The sequence below is a fragment of the Marmota monax genome, unplaced genomic scaffold (assembly GCF_021218885.2).
Source record: "Marmota monax isolate L192 unplaced genomic scaffold, Marmota_monax_Labrador192_F-V1.1 WCK01_AAM20220418_F8-fsc00326, whole genome shotgun sequence".
In the NCBI taxonomy this organism is placed as follows: domain Eukaryota; kingdom Metazoa; phylum Chordata; class Mammalia; order Rodentia; family Sciuridae; genus Marmota; species Marmota monax.
Window position 1 is genome coordinate 211,128 of NW_026693533.1, and position 21,687 is coordinate 232,814.

Sequence of the window (21,687 nt, forward strand, 5' to 3'; positions counted from 1 at the left end):
ATTCATTTTTCTTTCCCCTTGATTGTGATACTGATACTGTGTTCTCTAAACATGCCTTCTTTGCCAGATAGTGCAACAGACGCTCTGGCTCTGTCAAGGGTGGATACAGTGATGCTGCAAGGTGACAGTGGGAAGAGAACTTATCCTGGTCTGAGGCACTGCTTCTTTTTCAGCCTGGCTGCAAAGTGATGTTTACAGGAGGCCAGTAGGACTCATCTAAGTGGTCCCAGAAGACTGATACCACCCTATTCCATGAATTTCCTGGCCTACTCAGAGGATCATTCCTTTGAATCAACTAGAACCCACCTGCATAATTTGGAACTTTTTTTATACCTAGTGAATTACTCACGTGGGCCAACTGCAAACTGTTAGTGAGTTTCTCAGTCACCTAATAGCTCTTCCTTTTATTTATTTATATACTGATGCATTTATTTACTTGTTAATTTTGTTGCTGAAGGTCAAACCCATGGCCTCACACATGCTGGGGAAGAGCTCTACCACTGAGCTATACTCCAGTTCCTAGTAACTCTTCTTGTAAACCAGCTTCAACTCAACAGCATCATTACCTATATTTCTACACCATCTTAGGAGTCCTTCCTGTGATTCAACTCCAGACTGTCAGTCACACTCTCCAGCAAGCTTTTCCCCCAACCAGCATGCTGCCCCTTCAGACCTGTTTTGTTCCAGACCTCTGGCAAGTTTCTCTGTCACCAGCAGCCCATGTGTTCCTATGGTAACTGACCGCTCTGACAAAGTTGGAATTTCAGCATGAGGGTGATGAAGACAGGTCAATTTGTAGGTATTTAACTATTCATTATTCACTTTCCTTCCATCCCCAAGGTAAAAGTCACATTATTCATTTATCTTTTCTAAATTCTTAAGAGAAGTCCTTTGTCCCATTTAGTTTCATTTCACTATCCTTTTAATTTTTGTCATGGTCAGATTGCTGGTATAAGTAACCATGCCACTATTGACACCAGTACTATCCTCTTGCATTCTTTTGGTTATCTGAATGTCTTTTGCATCTACTGCATTTATTCAAGAGCCAATCCCATTCCAACTTGGAACTATCATGTTAATCTGCATCTGGTCCTGGCTGACTTTTTCTATGCTGTTGTTTAATTGTAAAATGGGAAGTTGTAATTTGATTTCATTGAACTGCCTAATATATTCTAGCATGAGTTTCTCTGATCCATAAAAACTCAGGCTCAGAAATTAATATGTGCGTGTTTGATTGTACACACACACACACACACACACACACACACACACAAGCAAATGTGAATTTCCAGATAAAATAACTTTGTGACTTCACAGTTTTTTGTTTTTTATCCCTGATGATACCTTTGATGAGTCATTCTGCCACTCCACCCTCCTCAGGAATACTCAGTTCCCCATTAGAGAAATCTTCTCTTTTACAATTAACATTACAAAGAAAAATTTCTTACTGGCCAATATTGCTATTTTTTTAGAAGTAGTATTTCAAGGTGGTATTAAAGTTGGATAGAAGTGATTAAAATAAAAATTTACCTTTCTAGAGAGTCAGTTATAAACACAATGTCTAAAAGAGGTATTTTAAATTCTGCCATGATATCTCTGGGGTTGAATTTACTAGAAGAAACATAAGCATTGGTTAAGAGAAAAAAAAATTAGGAGAACAGTGAAGATTTTCTCATGTCATCTTCTTTTTACTTTAAATATCTGATTTAACATTTTTATGGAAACTTGCTCCATTCCAGCAAAATCAACTGTTAGTAAGTTACAGTATTACTAATATTACATTTTGCTTGGTATGTAGAAATGAAATTCCCTAGATATTATTTTATAGGTACTTATTCTGCAAAATGCAGTAATTTAGGTTTCATTTATTTTATAGGGCCTATAATATGCTGAAATTGCATATGTGGAAATACAGTTCATTTAAATACAAAATTTCTTAGGAAAGCAAAAATAATCTACATTATCCACTAAATTTTTTTCCTACTGAAATAATGTTATAATTAATCTTCAAATAATTTTAACACAGCAATTATGGCTATCAAATACTGTGCAGTAATAAACATGATTTTATTTATAATGGAATTTTCTGCCAATTAGCCAACAAAAGAAATAATTCTACTTTCTAGAATGAAATAATATGGAAATGAAATTGGGTACTACATTCATAAGGCTGAATTTTTAAATGCAATGTCAGTGTCTCATGTATAAAATTAACTAAGACACCACTCTCAAATTGTTGCTACATCATTTCATTGCTATGTATAATAATTTTATTTTACTAATTTACCTTCTGGGAGAAAGTTAAACTGTACCCTATAGGCAAGCATGAAAACTAGCACCAATATAATAATTTTAGGATATCTTTATAAAAATTTACTGTGTCTTTAAGCTCTTAGTTTCTAAACTGAATCCATATATGCACTGAGAGGCAAGTCTAAAGACTGTAGTTGCATAAAATGAAAGACACTTACAAAACCAAGCCTGAGAAAGAAAGAAAAGAATTACTAGGCTATCAAAGTGAATTATGAAATAAGATGTAATAAAATACACAGTAGCCAAAGCAAGTGCCTGTGTTTTGTTTTCATGTTTCCTTTATATACTATATGGTTTGCAAAATCAGCTGATCCTGAAATCTTAAAAGTCAATAACATAATGGGGAAAATGGAAGATAAAACAGGATTGAATTTAGAGGCAAATATAATGAAGGAAAGAGTTAATATAGTGTATATGTAACTACTCCTATATAAATCTACTTTATACAGTAGATTTTCTATCAGAAACAAAAACAAATGCAGATCCCAGAATATACATGCAGCCATGGCTGTGTTTAAACTCAGGGCCTAATTAATCCAAGGGTATGGTAAGCACCTTTTTTTTTTCTTCCATCCATTTCCAATATTTTATTTACTGATAGAAATTCAGTTTTGTTCAGCTATTTCCGTATAATCCAGGAGATTGTACTTCATCTCAAGACCCAAGAGTTAGACTATGATTCTTGTAAAGTAAATATGGTAATCTTTTTAACAATAATAAATTTAAGAATGGGCAAATAAGTAAATAAGGGCCTGCCATGACTGTTCATGCTCATAATCCCAAAGCCCAGGGAGAGTGATGTAGGAGGATCACAAATTCAAGGCCAGCTTCAGCAACTTAACAAGGCCCTAAATGACTTAGTGAGGCCCTGAATCAAAATGGAAAAGAAAAAGGACTAGAGATGCAGCTTAGTTGCAAAGCTTCCCTGGGTTAAATTCTCTGTACCAAAAGATAATAAACAAACAAACAAATAAGGACTAGTAAGAATAAGAGAAAATTAGCTCAGGTCTTTATCAAAAATGCTTCCTTACTCCTCAGAGAGTCATAGAAATTCATGGTTTTTGTAAGTTTCCATAAGGAGTCCCATCTGGGATGTGACATCTGAAATTGCAGCAGCTACTTCCAGTCTGGAAGTTAACATAAATAGAAGTTAACTTAAATAACATAAAGTTAACATAAATAGGCTAGACCAACTCTACCCCACCCCACCTCTTTGAATGTCTTAGTTTTCCAAAATTTCCTCTTGAGTCCAGTTTACACTATGAGTCTTTTATATATATATATATATATATATATATATATATATATATATATATATATATATATTAGAAAAAATATATATATTATTTCTAATGTATTCAGTATATTTTACTAAGATTTCTTCTTTTTAATTCTGATACAGATGGATTTGTTTTATTCAAATAAAAACAATGAAATAATTCAAAATACATTATGGAGAAAAAGCCATTGTATTAAATAGTTGGTTAAATGAAAAATAAACAGCTATTAAAAAAACATTAGAATAGATAGTTAGGCAGAAATGGCTGCACCACATATCCACGTCTTACAAGACAGGTACTATATTAGATTTTATGGAACCAAAGATGACCATCATGTCCTATGTTTTCTCTGTATCAAAATGAGAAGATTAAAAATAAATGAATAAATGATGATATGTAACCCAGAGACAAGGTCTTAATGTATAGAATACAAAATAAAATAGTTAAAAGCTTCACTGAATAGATAAAACTTATTAAATGTTTTGATGAATTAAGGCGGTGAAGAGAAAGAAATAAGAAGGATTCACAATTGTTCAGGTAACATAAAATCAGTGCCTGGACTTTAGCAAGGCAGCAAGTATTGGAAACTGTGGAAATGCAGATTGATTGTATTGAATGAGAGCAACTGAAGATTCCAAGATGACCCCAAACTTGCACCTCTATATGATGGAGTCAGTGAACTGAATATGACAAGCAAGAGGAAAGTAATTGTGTATGTGACTGAGGATAATGAATGTGGTATTTGAATATTATTTGAAAGTCCTCTTACTATATTCAGATAGAAATGTCCAGTAATGGAGATCAGGGTATATAGCTAAAATGATGGAATTTAAAATATCTTTGCAGGAATCATTGACGTATGTGTTTTAAAACTATGCAATTTGTTGAAAAATTATTGTTCTGCAAAGGAGAGCAGGAAATATGAAACTCTCAATATGTTGATATTTGATGATTGACCAAAATATGCAGATTTGCTAAAGTGGACTAAAACCCTCTTGGCAGGCAGGATGTTTTATAGGAAAAATCAAAACAGAGTTGTTTATTTCCTTTGATCAGTTTCAGGGTAAAGAAATCATTATATTTTGACAATGTTGTTCAATTTTCCACTTGTTGGGGGAAGAAAATCTCATTAAATCCCTGCAGCTACTCAAGTCAGAGAACAGGACCCACTATTCTCAGATTCTTTTCTCAAGGTCCAGCAGGCTCTGTCTCCATGGCTGTCTAAATTGGGGATGGTTTTTAAGCCTAAATCTGTCAAATTGAAGATCTGTTTCACATACAATTCTGTGAATGGAGAGCACTTGGGAATGCATTATCATTACCAGAACCTGGAACTGCATTACTCTTCACATTAAAGACTTGTGGTCTGTCGCAGACTATGTCAGCAAGCTATGAAATGAATCTGCATTTACTGTGTCCCTTAGGCCTCTAAGTGGTTTCCCTGAAGTTCTGTTCCTAAGCTTGAATTGAAATGCTGCTACCTACTGAATCTCCTCCCTTTGTTATGAGCTACTCACCCTCTATTCTATTTCTGAGATCTAGCCTGTTGATACACACAGGTCTAAATCATTAATTTTAACTGCAAAATAATATTCCTTACATGAATGCAATGTTTTTATCTACTGTCTTATAAAAATGCATATTTCAAAACCTAATTATCAGAAAAGACCATCAAATGATGTACCAAAATAGATTAATTTGCCTCAAAACACCATTAGTCATTATTCTCCTGCATCAAACTTATGGGATTCATAAAAAAATAAAACATTACTACTGCTTTAATTTAAGAATTTATTTGCAAAACAACTTTAAGTAGCCCATATCTGAGCACAGTCAAGTATAAGCCATAGGTTGCATCAAAGAATAAAATAAGTGTGAGCACATGAAATTTAGTAACTGCAACAAATAATGCCACATAGAATGACAGCACTATTCTAAAAACCATGTAAGAATTTAATTTATAAAAATAATGCATTATTTATAAAAATAATGCATTATTTATAAAAAATAATGCATTATTACAATGAGGACACTGAGGCAAAAAATGTATATGCTTTACCAATTTTAAACAGTAATTTGTGGACTTTATTTTAAACCAAGATACTCAGACTTTAGAGTTCACATCCTTAATCCAGAAGGCATCACTAGAAAATAGATTCTAGAGTACAGAATAGTGATATGTTGAAAGCACTATTCCACCAAAAATTTAAAGAAAGAAACTCTCAGGATATGAGAGAAGATATAGTTAATTCTATCACCCTCTAAGAGTAACGGAATCTATATAAAATTATACTTAAAAAGAATGGTGTTGGGTTAAACCATTAGTACTCTAAATACCTCACGGTCAACATATTTATATTTTATAAGGGACCTGGATCAAAACAAGTCCCTTGCTAGATTATGATAGTTGATAAAATTACTATTAGAGGGTAGACAATAGGCAGTTGCAAAAGGTTACAACAATTAGATGATAGATTTGTAGATTAAGCTGTAAGAGAATAAAATGTGTCTAAAATTAAAAAATAATCAAAAAACCAAATAAGACTCTTTTTAACCTCATTCTGAGGATTAATTCTCTTAGAGAACATATCCAGTAGGATTAAATCATTGCCACTTACTGAAACTAGAAGTATTTTCTAAGTATATATTGACGTGAACTTTTAGTTCCAACAATTTTTTTCTGTTGTCTTTTAAAAACAACACATTATCACATTGAAGAGAACATTAAATTCCACACACACACACACACATACACATACACAAATGGGTTTTCTCTTTCAATAACCTTAAACGTTATTATGCTGAAATGGCCATTTCCAATAGCCTTTTAAATAATTTAATTATATAAATAGTATAACCACAGCAGTTCTAGTTCATTGGTCTTTACTGCTACTTAAATAGCTTGTATTTCCAGATCAGTGAGTAGAACTGCTAACTCTGCTCTCCTCTAGCCAAACTGTCCATCAAGAGACTGCATTTCTCTCCTTAAACTCTCTTCTTCCACTACAAACTATCCTCTGTCCCCAAGATTTTCAAAACAAGTAAGGTGGTTCATATCAAACCAATATAGCAGAACATCACTATATAGATAAAAAGAGACTTGTTTCACTTGTATGTGATTAGAAGGTTAAATTTTAAATGACATATGATGTTCAGAAATGAATATCTCTACTACTATAATTTCAAAAGATCAAATTAATTTGAAGAATTAATTAGAATGGTATTGATAATAAAAAATTAATATCACATTGAACTTCTCCTAGTCTTATAAATGAAGGATTCATTTTGCAACATTAAATCTTTATAACCGAGTCATACAGTTAAAATTTGGAAGCACAAAGAGCAATCCAGTAGAAAATGTATGGATAAATATATGAACTTAGACTTGGTTTTTAAAAGGCCCAGTTAAATGAATACATGTTAAATTATGTTTAATTGAAGGGTAGAAGAGGATGCACACATCGGTGAGATTAATTTATTGTGACATTGCAAATTAAGGTATTCAGCACTAAAATATCCTTGCTTCATAAAAATAGAAAATGAAATATGTAGTTGACAAAAATTGACTCAACACTTTAAAACATATGAACTATATCATGATTTAAAGAAATTTTACATGGGAAAATTAAAATTTCTATTAAATATGATATCAAAAAAGTGACTGCTTACATTTTAAAACGTTTCATCATATCTTCTTTTAAAAAGTCAAATTCCTTTAAACATATTTGTAGTGATTTATGCCACCAAATATAAAAGTGACACAATGTAAATACTTATTCCAGATGTGGAAAATAGTATAACATCATAATGATTTTATATAATAATTCTAGGAATTTAGTAAATGTTACTTAATGAAGAGTGATTTATTTTGTGTCATTTTAATGCATCAACTGAAATTACAGTAACTATGCAAAAGTGTTATATTATTATTCTCATTTTCTATGTGAAACTGAAGCCCTCAGTTTAGCAGTCACCTGATTTTGAAAATGGGTATAACTGATTTTATACTCTGTGTTACTTGATATGTATGGCACTCGTTACTGTGATTTGCAGAATGTTTCCAGGATCTCTTGAAACACAATAAGACTGAACTTTCCAGATCTCTTACACTTGAGTGTGACCATGTGGGCAAACCAATAAGGGCAAATTGAGTTGCATCTTTTTAGGCTTCAAAATGCCTTATGAAATCCTTCTGAGACATCTTTACCTTTGCTGTAAAGCCACAAGGTCCAAGACAATAGCTAGCTTATCAGTTCATGTCCCAAAGAGATGATGGATTAAAACCCCAGGATCCAGCAATGAACATACAAAGTTAATAATAACAATAGTAATAATGTCTTATCATTACAAGCGACCAAAGTTTGAGGAGCATTTATTACTCTACCATCACTCAAGTCTTTTTTGTTTGATGTGAAACAGATAAGACAAGGGGCACTAAGGACATATATCAATAAAAAATAATAAATCTAGACTGGGGATTGAGCAAGAATATTTACACATTCTATTTCTATAATCTCTGTATGGAATCAATAACACAGAGGAGATTTAACATTTCCCTTTGAATTGGGGGAACTGAAATTTGTGAGGCTGGCTAATGGTGCCAGATAAGCAGGCAAACTCAGTTCTATGTACAGTCTTACTAGGAAAAATCTATAGCATAATTGAAACTACTGAACATATCAAAAAGAGCAATTATGGTTTCAAATTTAAGACTGGTGAAAAATACATTAAAAGTCAAAAGCCATCTTAAACTTAATCCTGTTATCTACCTCTACTTCCTCAAAATTCTTTGTTACCTTTTCCTAGTGGTATAGCTACAAATGGAAATATAAAGCATCTTCCAATGAATTTTATTTTTGTAGCATTATTTGCAGTAGTTTGGACCTTAAGTGTCCCCAAAATATTGTTTTAGCAAGGGAGGCCCTATTGGGAGGTTGTGGAGCCATTCCTGGTGAGGCCTCGCAGGGGGGCTTTTAAATCTTTAGGGTGTGCCTCTGTAGAGAACAAGGGGACTCTGCTACTTCCTGTTGTCCTGTTTTGGTTCCAAACCCTGAGGAGAGCAGCTTTGCTGTGATAAATGTTCCCACAGGTGCAAAGCAAAAGGGCTAAACAAATAAGGACTGAAAACTATAAAACTCTGAGTCAAAATAAACCTTCTTCTCCTTATAATTTGGTTGCCTTGGGTATTTGTTACAGTAACAGAGAGCTGACTAACAAAATTATTTCATTCTATTCAGTCTTCCAAATGTTTTCTGTAAAAATCATTTTTTTTCTTTCTTTTCTTTTTAGAGATTAAATTAAGCATATGTTTAAACATGTTTTTTATTATAGTCATCTTGACATATTTACCAGAATTAAAGTCAAACTTCACCAAGGGAACATCTCATTTTCCACAGTTCATTCCAGAAAAGAATGGAGTTGGCCTCTTTCTGGCTACACGGTACCTGCTTTAACTTTTATAGCACTTCACTATCCTAGACATCTTGGTTTTATCATTGTTCTTTCTCCTAAGCTATTATTCATTTGCAGACACCATTCATATCATTAGTTCATATATACACACATACATATAATAAAAAATGATTTCCCATTTCTTCTCATATACAGATTATTAATCATAATTTTCAGACAATAATATTTTCATTCTAGCATATAATTATGAAAATTGTATTTTCTTTCAATTCTCCAAAATGCTCCCAGTGTGTTTTTGAGTTTTATATTTTAATACAGTTATAAATGAACCTCAATTGTTTTCAGTAACTTCTCATTGACTAAAAATGTATTGTGATTTTCATTAGAAATGCCTTTGTTCTAATTTGCTCTTAAAATAATTCTTTATTTTAGCTTTTAGAACCCTCCCTCATATTTCAAAATCACTTTAAGTCACCACAACCCCTGTTGATGCCTTACTGACTGACTTTAATTGTAGCATACTCCACCGTTTGAACTATTGTGACAATCAGTTGAATTATTATTCCTGGTAATCACCATGTTGGAAAATAGTGATATGGTTGTGTCTCAGATCCTATAATCTTAAGAAGGGATAATCTCAATGTGCTCAACTTTGTGACTTTATTGCTATAGATCTGTTAATGTAGTGAACGGCCAGCCAATGTTTTGTGGGATAAATGAATGAACTACTGGAGTCTAAAAAGAAGAGCATGAAGTGTGGTTTGGATTCATTGTTTTTATCTAAACAGAAAAGAAGTTACTTAAATGTTCACTAACTCGAGTTGTTTCTATAATTTAAGTTTATTTTGTAATAAGTTTGATGATACTGGCTCACAATTTGTTAGGCTATTTATTAAGCCAATTGGAGAGAAGATGAACATATCTGACATACATATTTTCAGTGAATTCTCCAAAGCTCTTGTTACTCATTTCAACTGTGGTTGATTAAAAAGAAGGTCAAAGGGGTAACAATTTATCTTGTTTTTGCATTATGAAATTATGTTTCAAAATTGAGACATAAGTAATGTTGTAAATCTCAGGATCTGACAAAAACTTAGCAACAAAGGTGAATTATGTAATTAACAATTATTCCTGCTGAAAGTACTGTGATCAGTCATTAAATTGATTGAACTAAATGTGAAATGTTATAACTTAAAGTTATTAAAAACATAAGTGCTACATTAATTAGGAGAAATCTAGTCTTTACAGAGAGAATGAACAAAAATCCAAATGCTGAATGAATAGGCAAATTAAATGTGTATAGAATCATTATTATGTGGATGTTTGTAAATACTTAGCTATTTGATACCTTATGAGAAAAATGTAATTATTAATTTTCCTTTGCCAAATACCTTTGTCATGATAGACTAAACGCATTCAAATTTTATACATGACAAAAATTTTAAGGAAATTTTATTCTGGTATGTGATAAAATTTTTACAAAAAAAAAGAATGCACATTTTTTTTTCTCAAAGATTAGAAAAGCTCATTGTAACCATCTATATACTTAATTTAATTTTGCCTCAACTCTTTTTATTTGTGATTATTATTTTATTCATTCTGATATTAAATATTCCATTAAGAACCATGACCTTGAGGAGAAGAGTGTTTGGAAAAATAACTTCATGGCTCTCTCATGTTCTACTTAGAAGAGTCATCTTTAAACCTAGACCCATTTTTTTTTTTAAAGAGAGAGAGAAAGAATTTTTTTATATATTTATTTTTTCAGTTTTCGGTGGACACAACATCTTTATTTTATTTTTATGTGGTGCTGAGGTTCGAACCCAGCACCCCTCACATGCCAGGTGAGCACATTACCACTTGAGCCACACCCCCAGCCCAAGACCTTTTAAATAATGACTTCCAAACTAGGAATCTTAATTTTATTTTAACTCAAAATTCAGAACATAGGGAAATTTAAAGTAAGGATGTACCACTTCAAATTTGTCTATATGATTGGTCAATCAATCAAATAAAACTTTAAACTTGGACATAGAAATTTGTCTAAATTTAACAGAATTGAATATATAATCAAAGTTATTGATCTATTAGCTTTAGGTAGACACAGCTAAACAATACTTTTATATTTTTTTTATTTATTGTTTTTGCCCACCAAACTATTTAAAGCAGTTTCTATTGAAACATCTTGATTTACTGAGTTTTGTCCTTGAGAATCATTGAAACTTATTGGACTGTAAAAGCAAAATTACCTGGAGCAGAAGGTATTTTTAAACACATGTTTTCCCAAAGAAGGCAGCTGCTCACTGCATGAATTCTTTGAGCACTGCTGTTCTCAGCAGTTAACTTTCTTTACTTGAAGGTACCAAGGCAGGAAAGATAACCTCAACACATTGTTTTTCTTTCATTTTTACTATATTCTCAATACTATCAAAGAGATGATATTTGGCAGCACAGAAATTATTTTAAAAAATACTGTAGAGGAAAAGGATGGTTCTTTTTTTAGATGAAAGTATTAATAATCAATCTTCTTAGTCCCTTTAGTTAGTATTTTCCTAAAAAACTAAAGAACAAGTCTATATTGTATCTACAGAGAAAATAAGCTTCCTCCTAGAACATTTCTTTTCTTTTAGCTATTTTATCACTTACGTTTTAAGTATTTACTTGTACTTTCCTTTTATCCAATAATACACTGACATTGTAGTAACAAATATAATTTACATAAAATGAAGCTATCTGTATCTTTATATACTCTGCCTTTGCATGTATGATGTGTATAAATGCATAGATTAGCTGCTTGAGCATAAACATGTTAATAAATGCTAACATTTTTCCTCTATAAGCAAACCTGTTGCCAAGTATGGTAATTACTCTAGGCTAAATTTATTATCATCCAAAATTTGTCTATGTATCATTCAATATAACTCATGATTTGTAGCATTTGAGACCTTTATGAATAGATGTTTTTAATTAGTCTTTTTTGACATTCCAGACAAGAGATTCTGTATTAGATTCAGGTGGGAAAACAATTTGGTGATAAACTGAGTAAAACAATTCTTTACAAGTTTGGGTGTCAGAGAATCATGCATTTTAACAAATTAAGGATTGCTCCCACATCCTCTGGCAAAATAAGAAAATAACTAAACTGTTATTTTTTCCCATTTCTAACATCAACTCATCAAGTATATAATCCTTTCCTGCCAGTTAAGCACGAGTGATGTATGAAGATACACAAACCACCCTAAAATCCAAGCCTGCACTTTAGTGCTCTCCTGATGATGATTTGTGAGTTGGAAGTAAATAACTGAATTTGAGAATGTCTTGTTCTGTAACTGTATCTTTCTCTTGTTAGGACCTCAAACTCTAGTCTTATCATTTTCTCCTTGTCTTTTTGAAATGTATTTGACTAATGTACATATGCAATTCTTTTCAGTTGTCTCTAGCTTTCACATTATGTTGAAATAAACCTTTACTCATCATGTAAAAACAGCTATTACAAAGTAAATATGTATTATCCTTGTTGTGGCTAAATTGGAGAGATCTATTAGAGACCCTGTTAAAATTCATTAAACTGAAAAAGAGTGATCACCCTGTTTTTTAGTAGACAGAATAATGCTTTCCCAAACATGCTCATGTGCTATTCCCAAGACCTGTGAATATGTTACATGAAATGACAAAAGGTACTTGGAGATGTGATTAATTTAGTGATCTTAAAATAGATAATACCAATACATCCATTCTGTTGATAAGAATCCTTATAAAAGCAGGGCCAGAGTCAAAAAGATGTGAAAATGGAATTATAAATTAAAATGATGTGCATTACAGATGGAACATGGGGCCACAGGGTCACAGCCAGACAATGCAGTACCTCTAGAAGCAGGGTGAATACAGTCTTGTAGGCCTTTGACCCAATGAACCAGTTCTGGAACAACTGACTTCCAGAACTATAACACAATAAGTATGTATTATTCTAAGCCATAAATTTATGAGCATCCATTAAAGTGTCAATAGAAAACTAAAGTACTTCATTAGAAAATTTTCTTCAGAGACTAGAAATTCACTGAAATAATTCTTCAATAACATTGTGTGGGAAGATTAAATCAGAAATGAATTAAATTGCTAAATCATAAGTTTCTTCATTTAAATATTGATCCATTAAAGGATTTCTGGATTTATTTAAGTGGTGCTCTTCTCCTATGATGAGTTTTTGTGAATTGTCATGATTTTTTTCTCAACTAATATGTTCCTTACAGTCTTTGATAAACTCCCCTTAATTGATCTTACCCTGTACATTAACAGAAAGCATGGTATTGCTTTAGTTTTATGTTAACACTATAATTCTGTAAGTTAGAATCCAGCTACAGATCTCATTGGGCCTCAAAGTGTGTTTTCGAGAGTTTAGAAAAATATCTTTCCTCTTGTCTTTTTCTGTGCTGCAGGCTGTCCTCATGCCTTAATGAATGGTCCCTCTGGTGCATTTCCAAACCCAACATTGCAAGGATAACACTCTGGCTTTTCTTCCCTACTGTTGTTTCTTTTTCATGTAGTCAAGAGTGGTTCTTCAATTTTAAAGACCAAAAAACTTACTGTATTTGTAATCGGGTTGCAAAATACTGAATCATCCAGGATGAGTTCCACATAGCAAAATTCCTAAATTAATCAAATCTATGAATGCCTTTTGCTATGACAAGTGTCATAATCATAAACTCTAGGATTTAGGTTGTAGATGGGAGTCACTTTTCTGACTATCACAGTATCTTCTACAGGATTTATTTGAAATATGTGAGAAATTTGAGAAAGTGAAACTTGAGAGGTAAAAGAAACAAATTTGTTGATGAAAAACAAGGTGTTATTTATCCTTGCAGAAATAATTGTACATTGATGCAATATTAAAAAGTCCAATCCAATGAGAAAAGCATAACGATAAGAGCCTTATAGAAAATATATATGTGGAGAAGTTAGAGCTTTTAGCTAACTATTTTAACAACATTCAGTTCAATCATAAACTGTTTCAAAAAGCTGAAACACTATGTCAGGCAGCCTGTACGCTTACATGTGCAATTTTCAGACATAGAGTTTCGTAATTTAACAAATTTCTAATCTGGTCAGATGAGAACCAAAGACACTGATACATTAGAACATAGCAAGAATGAATAATTAGAGTAAGAAATAGAATGAAATTATGCTGGACAAGGAACAGTTAAAACAATTAGAGGTGGAAAACCAGGAAATTTGAAGATTGATAAAAATACTGTGTTATCATTGCACACTAGAAATATATAAAAATCTAGTATTTAATGAGAGGATATTCTTTTACCATGGCAATTTTGCTGTTTTTACATTTATATGAAAAACTTTAAATACAGTTTTGAAATGAAGTAAGAAAAAAGCTAAATTAAACTCCAATCCTGAACAATAAAGAAGGAAATTTTATGAAAAGCCATTTGGAGTATAATCCTTTATAGGAAGCAGACATCCCCAACAGAGTTGAATTGCAGATCTCTGAAATGGCATATCAAAAAAAGTTCTAAATTATAATGGTAAATTGTTATATGAAGCTGATCAAAATTGTTCAAAGGATGTTTTCACCTCTTTAACATTGTTTACTTGAGCAACTTTCTGCTTATAATTACTAGGATTGATAGACTAGTAAATAAAAATATAAGACCATGAGTAAAATTTGAATTTCAGACAATGAAAATATTTTTAGCATAATATATCCCTGTGATACTTGTAGTTTATCTGAACTTCAAATTAAACTATTTCCTCTGTATTTATCTGACAGTTGTACATTATTAAAATGATACAAACATGACTGGGCATGGGGGCACATGCCTGTAATCCCAGGAACTCAAGAGGCTGAGACAGGAGGATTATAAATTCAAGGTCTGACTCAGAAATGTAGTGAGACCTTCAGCAACTTTGGTGATACCTTGTCTTAAAGTAAAAGGTGAAAAGGACTGAGAATGTAGTTTATTGGCAAAGTGTTCCTGGATTCAACCCCCAGTTCAAAAATAGATACAAATATTTTTAAAAAGACACCCCTGAAGTGTGACAAGAATGAATATTTCAAAACCTCAAGATACATTTCAAGGAAAAGTAAAATCTTGTGAATCAAATAAGTTTGATATTGCCCATTTTTCATCAGTTCTTGCCCTCTGTTTTTCATGTATATTTCAAATTTACTATTCACTTTTTATCCTTATTCCCTATATAGATGGATTTGGATGTATTGCTACTTAATATTATTATTTAATTAAAGGAAATTGAGTCAACCTGAAAAACATAAAAGAAAAACTTGATCACCAGGCAAAAGTTGATCTGAACAAAAACATCAAAGTAATGAAAGAAAAAAATAAATCAAAGAACCAAACGAAATTATGTTTACAGACTTGAATGCATAACGAAGATTCATCTTGGGTTGTCTAGCTTAGGTTCCTACATTATTCTGTCTTATGCACATTCCAAGGGTCTTATATTTTACCTATATTATAAAATTTCCTGGTGTTTGGCATCTTACGAAAGTCATTTCATTCTACCTACATATAAGAAAGAAAGAATCACGGCTTATCACAAAATAATAGTTTAGAATTTAGGGCCACAGCACACAATCTCATTGTGTTAAATAAACAACAAGAACAAAAGACAAAAACTGATAATTTTAAACTAATTTTGATTCATCATTCCTATTATTATATGCATATAAATTTAGAGAGTGTTAAATTACAATTAAAAGTTTGTTTTTTTTTTTTTCTGCTGATGTGAAAAAAGGGGACACACAGCAAAGGGAAATACATTTCAGAAATGGTAGACATAAAATTGGTGAAGAAATGTGTGTGAAAAATAGCCAGAGACTCAACATTAGGAAAACTGTATTGATGCACCCAGGACAGAGACTCTGAAACCTTGCTTTTAAATTTTTGGACAATAAAGCTAAAGGAAAAGTTATGGGTGAAGCAGGAGATCAAACCTTTAAGACATGCTGAAATATTGATTTCATGCCATTAGAATTCAAACATGGAACTTTGTGATGACCTGTTCTGGTTTGCCTTATGTATATTCATGCTTATCTGCTTCCAGTTTCCAGTTTCCCTTATAGACCTCCATTAAATTCACTACCCAGTATGTTTTACTTTTCAGCTACTTGCCCCTTGTTGGCTTTATGTGATTGCTCTTTCAGACTTCCAGATAAAATCCACTTTTGACTATACTTAAAATTAAGCCTAATAGATAAAGAATTATGAGTATTATCCAAATGAGTTTCTGTAATCTTTAAACAATTGGGTTTTAATAACTAGGCTAAAATACAATTGGAATGTTCACTGAGATACCTAGCTGAGAAAAGATAAGTCTGTAACAACCCAGAATAAATTATGAAAAACTTTTCTTAGCAATGTACACATTTTGAAATTTATGATATATTAATATATACATAATGTGTTTAACTTAATTTACCTGTTAATTTAAAAATAAGTTTAATACAATAAGCTATTTAACAATAAAAATAAGAGTTTGTAATCAGTCAGCTAGCATGGATTTAGAAACTATTTTAGAAATTTATGGGAAAACTCATGTCATTTGCAATAAAACACCTGTTATTGAATTTTAAATCTGTGCTGTTTGATAAGCCTTTGTGTCATTTATAGTAATAATACCAAACAACATAGGGATTAATATATGCCAGATATTCTTCTGTATGTTTGATATGTGTTAGTTCATCTTATACTCAACAGTACTATAAATATGTGCTATAATTATTTTCATTTTAAAGATAAATAAGTTTAACCATTTTAACATTAGATACTGAGTGAATGATGACACTTTTACTGTTTGGGGGAGATAAATAATTTCTGAAACCAATTAAATACCTGAAAATATGACCTCCATGAGTTTATTGTATTATAAGTGAGTGTGTGAAAAATACACTCAGTAACAATCTAGTGTAGCAATTCCTAAATATTGGGTATAACACCATACTAGGAGAGTCACATGGCACTTTCTTCCTGGTGATTCTATGGCTTAAATCAATATTTTCAGCAACTATATCATTATTGTTCTTTTGAAAAAAAATATAACTGTTGGCAATAATGCACATTGACTTAGGAATTTTCAGGACTGTGGCTTTCCTGTGCCTTTCCAGTTCACTGAGTGTATGATACAAGAAATAGGTTTCTTAAAAGCTAATAGCAATGGGTTCTGTCGTTTGTACATACAATACAAGTTCATTAAGAAATAGTTTGCCAGATAAAGAAGGAGAGAGAGATTGACATTAGAGAAGATAAAAATAGAAGGGGATTGTCCACAGAGAATTAAAGGACAATCAGATCAAAGGGATTAGGGAGCAAGATGTGGTCATACTGCTTACCAACCAACATTGTTGCCTGCCTTAGGGGAAGACTGCCATGTCTGCCATCAGCCTCAGTCCTTCAGCACTTCTCACAGCATGAGAAAATAGCCTTACAAAGCAAGAATTCCATTTCTAAAGTTTGTGTTTGTGTGTGTGTGTGTGTGTGTACTCATGTTATCCAAAATGTTTTTGATAACCTTATGTGGAATATAAATGAAAAAAAAGCATAATTAGTTTCAAAATGTTATAAAAATAATGGATTAAATTGTTTCAGAAGCAACGTGCCAAATTACAATGTGGTATCTAAATATGGTCATATGCATTTTGAGGGAAGTGATGAAAGTAAATTTAAAATGACTTATAATTTTGCTTAGAGGGTTTCATATAGATGACACTCAGTAGACTGGACCATATATATAAAAACTCTCAATCATAAGGCTTCTGATAAACCTGGCCAACTATACACAAAACAATGTAATATTTTAATTGTTCTGCTCAAAAAACAATTCTAAAATCTGACCTGGAAGAATACACTGTATTTAAATTCATAAACTATTTTTAATATTCTTTAACATCCTTGAAAGATAATCCAAAACAAATCTCACTCCAAATGTGCGGAAATTTGTGAAACTTCAAGAATTGTTTCCCAATGATATGTTCACATCAAAGTATTTGGAGTAGAATAAAGTTCTCTTCCTAGGTGATTTTTATAGATTAGTTATCATAGTACATGTTATTTTGTGTGTCACTGTGTGTGTCAGGGGTCATAAACCCAAATATGAGGGGAATATTTTAGGGAATTTAAGCTAATTTTGATTATCCATTATTTTCACTGTATAAAGTGAGTTTGAACTTAACTCTTCTCATTTTCTTCTCAATTTTCGAAGATGCTCTGGGAGCTCTAATTTGTTGTCATTGTTGGTACTGTTAAATTTATCATCTTGTTACATATAAAACAAAGGAGTTTTATAGAGGCTAAGGAAGTTTTCTGAGATCACACAGCGAAGGGCTACTGTTGAAAGAATGTAAAATGTGCTTTATAAAGGTAATTGTGAAAACATGATGGTCCTCAGTTTACCTTACATGTATTAAAACATCAATCTGTGCTCCACAAATATGTACAATTATAAAATATGATAATTAAAAAATACTTTTATAAGAGTAGATATTAATGCCATCTTTTTTTTTTTACATTCTTGTTTTCTTTTTTTCTAAGCTTATCAAATCAGGCCAAAATTGGATGATACAGGTGCCTTCATTGGAGGAGAACTCACAGAATGCATTGGAAAAAAATACCTTCTTAGAAGATTGCACCATGATAAAGAGATAATTTTCCCTATTATCACTTTAATCATGCTAAAAACTTAGTTTTTCTGAACTTTCTTTTACATATCTATACAAGAGCAATTATCTTTGTTACCATACAGCTTTATTTTGCAGATTAAATTAGTTAAACATGTTTAAAATACACAACATATAATAGATTCTATAAACTAGAGTGATAATTTTGATCATTTTCACATTCTGAGAAGATTATGTATTTCAGCTTTATGGTTTTTCCTTTGTGAATATCCAAGACATAAGATGTCTGAGTAGTTTTAATAAATTGGATGACAGAATTTGGAAACATATTTCCAGATGCAATAAAGAAATATTCCATTAAATTTTACAGCATTATAAATCATTTAAACATTTAAAAAAATAATTCAAGGTATTTTTTAGTACTTAACCTGTTGTTTTTTGTATTAGTTCAAACAACTAATTTTAGTTCAGTAAACAATCACAGTATGATAGTTTCTAGTGTGTTTTATATCACATGCTAATTCATGTATTTCAAATTAAAAAAAACATATGGTCACCTTATACCTGCTTATAGAAACTAAAAGATGGCATTAAATTCTCTAAAAACACACTTTTAAAAACCTTAAAATTATGTTCACTCTATTTTGTACCCGAAACTATAGTTTTTATACACATATATTTTGCTAAATATTGTTGTTTCACATTGTAACATTTTATACATATTTGCAAAATTTGATATTTTGCTTATTTGTTTAAGTCACTAGCAGGTGCACTTTATACAAATACTACTATCATCATTTGAAGTGGTAAAGGTAATTTTATTTTTAAATTATTTATAGTGGTAAAGGTAATTATATATTTAAATTATTTATATTGAGACATAATATTTGTTCTTTATGGGGTACAAGGGTGCAATGTGGTAATTCAATATATGTATACAATGTGTAATAATCAAATCATCATAATAATTATTTTCATCTCTTCAAATATTAATCATTTTTATGTGTCTGGGTTTTCATACTATCCATTTTGAAATATGCCATAGATTATTTAAACCATTAATTACCCTACTATGCTATAGTTAAAAACAGAACTAATTTATTCTAATTGTGTTTTGTACCCATTATTAAACTTCTTTGTCACTGTACCCCTGCCCTCTCTAGTCTCTGTAGACAACTATTCCATTTCATTATACCAAGACCAACTTATTAGTTTACACAAATTAGTGAGAATAAATGGAATTTATCTGTTGCTGAGAGCCATAGCTGAGTCCGAATGACGCATGGCATTTTTGCCAGAATGGAGTGGTTGAGAGGTGACCCAGCAAGCCATTGAAATGATAATGGTTATGTTAAGCTGTGTATATTAGACCCCTGCTGTCCACCTCGGCCTGCTACTTTGGAGTTCTCCTGGGGATTCCGGGAAAGTTCCCATTGGTTGGGGAAGTGCCAGAGGAGGGATTTCCGATTGCTGGTTCCTGGAGGAGCCATGTGGCGTTTGGAGATGTTCCTGGGAGCATGTGTGGAGTGTATTGGTGGAGTTCAGAAATAAAGTCTGTTCCTGCTTCAGTGGCTTGTGATTTGTGCTCAGCCAGACTGCGGCAATCTGTCTGTATCTGGCTTATTTTGCTTAACATAATAACCTCCAATTCCCAAATGACAGTACTTCATTTTTTTATGGCTGAATAGTAATTCCATTGTATATAAATGTCACATTTTCTTTATTTATTCATCCACAGATGGGCATCTTGGTTTGAGTCCATATTATACCTATTTTAAATAATGCTGCAATAAACATGGACTCCTAAGCATCATTTTGGTATAGTGATTTCTTCTCATTTGGATGTCTACTTGGACTTGTTGTATCATGTAGTAGTTCATTTTTTTTCCTGAATCTTTATATTTATTTCCATAGTGTCTGCACTAATTATATACCAGGAGAGTTCTTCTTTCTCCACATCCTCACCAACTTTATTTATTTATTTATTTGTCTGTTTGTTGTTTCATTATATTAGCCAATTTACCTGGGTTGAAATAATATTTTATTGTGTTTTTTATTAGCATTTCCCCTGAGACTGATACCACATATTCTTTCATTTGTTCAAACTAAATATGATGATCTCATAGAAGAAGAATGGAATAGTGGTCATTAGAGACTTGGAAGGGCAGGAGGAAGAAAATGCAGGAAGAAGTTAGATAAGGGGCAACAAAACACAGCTTAGCTAGGCCAAATAGTTCTGGTTTTCTACAGCACAGAGTAATATTGGTTAATTAACACTGTTAATAAACAGTGGTTTATTATATATTTAAAAATAAGTAGAAAAGAACATAAGTTCCAAGCATATAGACATGATTAATGTTTTCAGAGGTGAAAATGCTTCTTATCCTGCTCTAATCTCCATACATTGTGTACAGCTATCAAATTGGCACACTGTATCTCATAAGTAGGTGCAAATACATTATCCAAATAAAAATATAAACAACAACAACAACAAAAAACTGTTTGAGAATGTACATTGGCATGGAAGGATATCTGTACCACATGGATATAGTATTTAAAAGTTGCAAGAAAAAGTACAAATTAATACATATCTGTATGTGATAACCAACATTTAAGCAGTTGAAAACTTACATATTAAGATGATCAATAATATACAGTACTATAAAGGAACAAATTTTGCTGAAGAATAGAATTTTCCGTTAGATTTACCAATAAGTGAGTTCACTTGACACCTTCTATTAAGAAGAGTTTCAAGAAGGGGCTAAACTGCATTTGAATCAGAATTAAAGAACAAAAATATATGTGTGACAAAAAGGAAGGTTTTTTTCTTTCAAAAATTAAATGAATAGCATACCTGAAAAGAAGAGAGAGCCCACAGATGCTATAGTTTTGTTTTTACTTTTGTCAATGGGCAAGATTTGATATCCACTGATAATAATTTCAGAGGATGGTTGAAGATACAGAAAAGAGAGGATATACCTCATTAAATAAAAGATATCTAAGGGATAAGGTGATCTTTAGCTCATGAGTAGAGAG